This window comes from Sus scrofa, chromosome 14, assembly GCF_054392235.1.
Source record: "Sus scrofa isolate SSC_HxYL_T2T_F1_AM1 chromosome 14, Sscrofa_HxYL_maternal_Yorkshire_Landrace_v2.0, whole genome shotgun sequence".
In the NCBI taxonomy this organism is placed as follows: Eukaryota; Metazoa; Chordata; class Mammalia; order Artiodactyla; family Suidae; genus Sus; species Sus scrofa.
Window position 1 is genome coordinate 70,887,511 of NC_139396.1, and position 7,919 is coordinate 70,895,429.

General features: G+C 42.0%; 1 long non-coding RNA gene across 1 annotated transcript; it reads left to right on the forward strand.

Moving 5' to 3' along the window:
* The first annotated feature begins 175 nt into the window (after positions 1-175).
* LOC146396674 (uncharacterized) lies at positions 176-5,765 on the forward strand. The gene is made up of 3 exons (XR_014826011.1): positions 176-2,659; positions 3,002-3,234; positions 4,571-5,765. It is a non-coding gene; the product is annotated as an uncharacterized LOC146396674 (long non-coding RNA).
* The last annotated feature ends 2,154 nt before the right edge of the window (positions 5,766-7,919 follow it).

Consider the following 7,919-nt stretch of genomic DNA (forward strand, 5'->3'; position numbering starts at 1 on the left):
CTTGAATTAAACATGGACTTACTGGCTTTTTCATTGAGCCTTCTGCAACATTACCATGGTAATGGTGACAGAAGTGATTTCAGCATCAGCTAGAGGTAATATTAATGATGCGGATCCCACAGCACCACCCCTAATGATGCTGATTACATGGTTTGGAGTTGGGCCTAGGAATTGGCTTTTTTTTTTTTTTTTTTTTTTTTGTCTTTTAGGGCCACGCCCATGGCGTATGGAAGTTTCCAGGCTAGGGGTCAATTTGGAGCTGAAGCTGCCAGCCTACACCACAGCCACAGCAATGCAGGATCTGAGCCACGTCTTCAGCCTACACCACAGCTCAGGGTAATGCCAGATCCTTAACCCACTGAGCAAGGCCAGGGATTGAACCTCCATCCTCATGGATACTAGTCGGGTTAGTAAGCGCTGAGCCACAACGGGAATTTCCAGCTTGGTGATTCTAATTCAGTAGATCCAAAGGCCACATTTTGACACTGGTCTAGAGTGTTATTTTATGTGAGTAATGTGAGCATTAAAGTTCCTGAACCTGAGCCGCAGTAGTGACAATGCCAGGTCCTTAATCCCCTGAACCACAGACAAACTCCTAAACAGTACTTTTAAACATAACACATTACACTTAGTAGTAATGAATTGTGTCCTGAATACGAAAAGCTGGCTTTGGATGTGGTTCTCCCTGGGTGCCAAGTAAGGGTACCAGCTGTGTGTGGTTCTGCACGCCCTAGGTCCTGAAAAGTAAAGGGAGGGTCTCACGTTTTGGTTTCTAGTTAAATGTCCATGGTAAAAGTTTGGGAGTTTTATAAAACAATAAAATTAGCCTAAAATGTGGAGCTTTTTGTAAATAGTTGTACATCCTGCATTTTAGGAAAAAATCAGTTATTCGCATTGAAAGAGCAAACGGTTTTGCAAGGTTTATTATTAAGAATAGCGGCCCTTCCTAACCAACCGCCTCTCCCTGCTTCCAGGTAGTCCCTTTCAACTTCTGGCTAGTTGGTTGTATTTGCTTCCATGCCTCAATTAAAATTTGTTCATATAGCTACTCTTTGGCGTTTCATTTTAGGCATTTTCTTGCAACTTTTCATTCTTCCTCCTGCCCACCATGCACGGGCTCCCCATTGCCCATTTCCTGATGTTTTATTTCTGGTTAGATCATATTCAGTGTTATCAGGACTGGATATTTAAGTCACAACTGAGCCCGGTGGTAACCTAGATTACGTTTCTCTAGAACTGTCTTCTCCCTAGAACTAATAATCTTCTCACATTCTTATTTATTTTTCTGTCTGCTTATCACTAGTTTAACCCCAGACTTCTCTGAAGACATTGATATATCATTTATTGTATCAGGTTTTTCTTTTTGGCCACACCTGAGGTATATGGAAGTTACTGGGCCAGGACTAGAATCTGAGCTGCAGCTGTGACTTAACGCCACAGCTGCAACAGCACTGAAGTCTGAAGCCATCATGAGTGCTGACCTTTGCATGTGACCCTCTCCCTTCTGTCACCAGTGTTGCAAGATTTCACACTGATGTGCCTTGGCAAAGGGGTGTTTTCATGCATTGTGCCGGGCTCTGGCTGACCTTTTCAGAATGGGCACTTAATCTTTAATTTTTGGGAAATTTTCTTGAATTACTTGTTAATGATTTTCCTTGCTTTGGTTTTCTGATTTTTCTTTTTGGAATCCCTGTTTTTCAGATGTTGGATCTCTTGGACTTCTCTTTCTCTTCTCTTTTCTCTCCCTTCCTCCTCCATCCCCCATTGCCTTGTTTTTTGATCACCTTTGTAGATTTTCCCGAATTTGTTCTCTGAAGGTTCAACTCCTAACCCCTGGTAACTTCCGTATGCCACAGGTGTGGCCCTAAAAAGAAAGGATTATAACAGTGCCTGCATCACACAGGGTGGGGAATAGTTCCTATTCCCACCAGCCAGAGAAATTCAATTCAAGGGTTTGATTTTATTTATTTCTCTTTAAAGCCACACCCAAGGCATGTGGAGGTTCCCAGGCTAGGGGTTGAATAGGAGCTGTAGCTGCCGTCCTACACCACAGTTCATGGCAACACCAGATCCTTGACCCATTGACCAGGGCTGGGGATGAAACCCTTGTCCTCGTGGATACCAGTTGGGTTTGTTACTGCTGAGCCACCACAGGAGCTCCAGGAAGTTGTTGATTTTGAAGTCATCAGTTATACCAAAAAATTTTTTGTATGATCTGTAGGGTTTTTTCACCTCTTTAAGAAATCCTTTCCCATTCTGTTTTTACAAAGACATTCTCCAACATCATTTTATAATAGCTTTATAGTTTTGTCTTTCACTTTTTAATCTTTATTTCAGTGGGAGATTTGTTAATATTATATTGTGTGAGCTTGGGGACTTATTTTGCCAATTTTTGAAATCCTGCTTATTGAATAATCTGCCGTTTTCTCAGTGATCTACCACCAGTTCACCAAATTCCCATACACATGTGCATTTGTTTTAGATTATATCTTATTCAACTATTTGGCAGTTCTAGTACCAGTATCACACTGAATTACTATAGCTTGATAACATGTTACTACCTGTTAGTAGTCCACATAGTTCTATCTAAGAATTTTATCCATAGAAGTTTCTTTTATGGCAGTGGAAACAAATCTGAGTAGTATCCATGAGGATGCAGGTTTAATCCCTGGCCTCGCTCAGTAGGTTAAGGATCCAGTGTTGCTGTGAGCTATGGAGTAGATTGCAGACATGGCTTGGATCTGGCATTGCTCTGGCCTGTGGTGTAGGCCAGCGGCTGCAGATCCAATTCGACCCTTAGCCTGGAAACTTCCATATGCCATGGGTAAAGACAAAATTTTATCCATAGTAGCTTTTCCTTTTTTGTTGTTGTTTGTGTTTTTTTAAGACCAAACCTGCAGCATCTGAAAGTTCCCGGGCTGGGGTCGAATTGGAGCTGCAGCTGCTGGCTTGCACCACAGCCACAACCATGCCAGATCCTTAACCTACTGAGTGAGGCCAGGGATCAAATCTATATCCTTGCAGACACTATGTTGGGTTCTCAGCCTGCTGAGCCACAATGGGAACTCCACTTTTGCAGTTTTAAGTCAGTTCCTAGATTTTTTTATTTATCTCCTTGTGACTATTGTAAATATCATATTATGGTGGACTACATTTTCTAACTGGCTAGTGGTGTAAAAGGATTCTATTGATTATTGATTTGTGCTTAAACAACCATACTGAACTCCCCCTTTAGCTTTTTTTTTTTTTTTTTTTTTTAATTTTTATTTTCCCACTGTACAGCAAGGGGGTCAGGTTATCCTTAGATGTATACATTGCAGTTACAGTTTTTTCCCCCACCCTTTCTTCTGTTGCGACATGAGTATCTAGACATAGTTCTCAATGCTATTCAGCAGGATCTCCTTGTAAATCTATTCTAGGTTGTGTCTGATAAGCTCAAGCTCCCGATCCCTCCCACTCCCTCCCCCTCCCATCAGGCAGCCACAAGTCTCTTCTCCAAGTCCATGATTTTCTTTTCTGAGGAGATGTTCATTTGTGCTGGATATTAGATTCCAGTTATAAGTGATATCATATGGTATTTGCCTTTGTCTTTCTGGCTCATTTCACTCAGGATGAGGTTCTCTAGTTCCATCCATGTTGCTGCAAATGGCATTATGTCATCCTTTTTTATGGCTGAGTAGTATTCCATTGTGTATATATACCACATCTTCCGACTCCAATCATCTGTCGATGGACATTTGGCTTGTTTCCATGTCCTGGCTATTGTGAATAGTGCTGCAATGAACATGCGGGTGCATGTGTCTCTTTTAAGTAGAGCTTTGTCGGGATAGATGCCCAAGAGTGGGATTGCAGGGTCATATGGAAGTTCTATGTATAGATTTCTAAGGTATCTGCAAACTGTTCTCCATAGTGGCTGTACCAGTTTACATTCCCACCAGCAGTGCAGGAGGGTTCCCTTTTCTCCACAGCTCCTCCAGCAGTTGTTATTTGTGGATTTATTAATGATGGCTGTTCTGACTGGTGTAAGGTGGTATCTCATGGTAGTTTTGATTTGCATTTCTCTTATAATCAGCGATGTTGAGCATTTTTTCATGTGTTTGTTGGCCATCTGTATATCTTCTTTGGAAAAATGTCTATTCAGGTCTTTTGCCCATTTTTCCATTGATTGATTGGTTTTTTTGCTGTTGAGTTGTATAAGTTGCTTATATATTCTAGGGATTAAGCCCTTGTCAGTTGCATCATTTGAAACGATTTTCTCCCATTCTGTAAGTTGTCTTTTTGTTTTCTTTTGGGTTTCCTTTGCTGTGCAAAAGCTTTTCAGTTTGATGAGGTCCCATGGGTTTATTTTTGCTCTAGTTTCTATTGCTTTGGGAGACTGACCTGAGAAAATATTCATGATGTTGATGTCAGAGAGTGTTTTGCCTATGTTTTCTTCTAGGAGTTTGATGGTGTCCTGTCGTATATTTAAGTCTTTCAGCCATTTGGAGTTTATTTTTGTGCATGGTGTGAGGGTGTGTTCTAGTTTCATTGCTTTGCATGCAGCTGTCCAGGTTTCCCAGCACCCCTTTAGCTTTAATGGCTTGTCCATTGATTCTCTTGGGTTTTCTGTGTATTTTCTGTGTATCGTTCTATATATAAAATTATATTTCTTTTTTTCTTTTTTTTTTTTTTTCCCCCTTGCTTTTTTTAGGGCCACCGCTAAGGCACATGGAGGTTCCCAGGCTAGGGATCAAATCAAACCTATAGTTGCTGGCCTACAGCATAGCCACAGCAATGGAGGGCCCAGGCTGCGTCTGCCACCTACACCCTAGCTCACAGCAACACCTGATCCCCAACCCACTGATAAAGGCCAGAGATCGAACCTGCATCCTCATGGATACCAGTCCTGTTCATTACTGATGAGCCACAGCAGGAACTCCTACAATTATATTTCGGAATGAGTAAATCATCTACACATACTGACAGTTTTGTCTCTTCACTTACAGTCTTAGCCATTACTTCTTTTACTACTCATCTTTCACTGGCCAGGACATGTGGTCCTTTGTTGAATAGAAAGGGCTGTCTATAGCAGGCATCCTTGTTTGTTCTGACCTTAAAGGGAAGGCTTCTAAGTTTTCTCTCTTAAGTATGATGTTTGAACATTTTTACTTGTCTTGTGCTTACACAAGACAATGTCTAATGGTGTGCTTTTTAATAAATCGAAAACATTAAAAAGATTAGATAACAATGGTTGCACAGCATGGAGAATGTACTAAAAACAACCGAGTTGTACACTTTATATTATGTAAATTTTTTACGTCAATAAAAAAGAGTTGGAGTTCCTGTTATGGCTCAGCAATAATGAACCCGACTAGTATCCATGAGGATGCAGGTTCAACCCCTTGCTCCAGTCAGTGGGTCAAGGATCTGGGGTTGCCATGAGCTGTGGTGTAGGTCACAGACATGTCTTGGATCCCACATTGCCGTTGCTGTGGCATAGCTGCAGCTCCAATTCAACCTCTAGCCTGGGAACTTGCATATGCCACAGGTGCAACCTTAAAAAAAAAAAAAGAATACAACTGCAATGAGAAATAGACAAATACAACTATAGTCAGAGTTCAATAATTGATAGAGGAGTTCCCACGGTGATGAAGTGGGTTAAAGATCCAGCATTGCTGCAGCTGCAGCTTGGATTTGATCATTGGCCCAGGAACTGCCATATGCCATGGGTATGGCCAAAAAAAAAAAAAAACAACAACTAAAAATAATTGATAGAAGACAGAAAATCAGTAAAGATATGGTAGACTTGAACAGCATGGTAAGTCAACTTGACTTTGATTAACACAGGAAACTTAACAATGGCAGAATACACTTTTTTTTTTTGTCTTTTTGCCATTTCTTGGGCCGCTCCCGTGGCATATGGAGGTTCCCAGGCTAGGGGTTGAATCGGAGCTGCAGCCACCGGCCTACGCCAGAGCCACAGCAACGGGGAATCTGAGCTGTAACTGCGACCTACACCACAGGTCAGGGCAACACCATTTCCTTGACCCACCGAGTGAGGCCAGGGATCAAACCCAAGACCTCATGGTTCCTAGTCGGATTCGTCAACCACTGAGCCACGACAGGAATTCTCAGAATACACACTTTTCTTAAGTGCACACAGAACATGTATCAAGATTCAAAGGGCTTCAAGCTATATTATGTTGTCTGACCACAGTGTAATTGAAATTATCAGAAAGATCCTCGGGATATCTCTAATATTTTGAAACAAAATAACATACTTCTAAATAACCCATGAATCAAAAAAAGAAATCAAGAAAAATTGGAAAGTAGTCTGAACTGACTTGAAAATGGAAGCAACATATCAGAATTTGCAGGATGCCATGAAAGCAGAACTTAGAAGTAATTTATAGCACCGCAGACCAAACAATGTCACTAGCCATCTAGCTCTACAAGCACTGAGTCACAAACCACTGCAATCTGACCTTCAGCACACCCTGAAGGGAGCTCAGGGCAGAGATCAGGAATGAGGCACTCTGTGCCCTGGGAAAACTGACAGAACAGACCTTAGATATTTTCAGGAGAAATTTTTTGTGAATCTAAATTCCTTCACCTTTCCATGCTTAGAAAAGCACTAAATTGGAGTTCCCGTCGTGGCGCAGTGGTTAACGAATCCGACTAGGAACCATGAGGTTGCGGGTTCAGTCCCTGCCCGCTTGCTCAGTGGGTTAACGATCCGGCGTTGCCGTGAGCTGTGGTGTAGGTGCAGACGCGGCTCGGATCCCGCGTTGCTGTGGCTCTGGTATAGGCCGGTGGCTACAGCTCCGATTCAACCCCTAGCCTGGGAACCTCCATATGCCGTGGGAGCGGCCCAAAGAAATAGCAACAATAACAACAACAACAACAACAAAAAGACAAAAAAAAAAAAAAAATTGCAGAGGAAGGGATACTCCCAAACTCATTCTATGAGGCCACCATCACCATGATACCAAAACCAGACAAAGATACCACAAAAAAAGAAAGCTACAGACCAGTTTCACTGATGAACATTGATGCAAAAATCCTCGACAAAATCCTAGCAAACTGCATCCAACAATACATTAAAAGGATTATACATCATGATCTAGTGGGATTTATCCCAGGGATGCAAATGTTCCTCAATATCCACAAATCCATCAGTGTGACACACCATATTAACAAACAAGAATAAAAACCATATGATCCTCTCAATAGACGTGGAAAAAGCCTTTGACAAAATCGAACACCCATTTCTGATAAAAACCCTTCAGAAAGTGGGCATAGCGGGAACTTATCTCAACATAATAAAGGGCATATATGACAAACCCACAGCGAACATCATTCTCAATGGTGAAAAGCTGAAAGAATTCCCACTGAGAGCAGGAACAAGACAAGGATGTCCACTCTCGCCACTACTCTTCAACATAGTTTTGGAAGTCCCAGCCACGGCAATCAGAGAAGTAAAAGACATAAAAGGAGTCCAAATTTAAGAGGAAGAAGTAAAACTATCACTATTTGTAGAAATAAAAATAAATGTTATACGGTGAAGAATTACTATTTTTTTGGCTGCACCTGCAGCATGCAGATGTTCCCAGGCCAGGGATCAGAGCCACACCACAGCAGCAACCTGAGCCACTGCAGTCACGGCGCCAGATCCTACCCCGCTGCACCACAAGAGAACTCCAAGAATTATTTTTAAAATAAGGCATTTTTTAAAAAATCAAATTGAATTATACAGCTGGGAATGTTATGGCAGCTGCCCAGCAGCCCCACGGCCACTGTGTATCAGCTCTTTTACCCAGTGAGAAACCAAGTGAGCACTCAGAGAGTTGGAGAACTCAGGTTTATTACGCTGGCGGGCTCAGAGGAGGAGATCGCTGTCCGGAGTCAGCCCAGAAGAAGGGTTTCACAAGACTTTTATG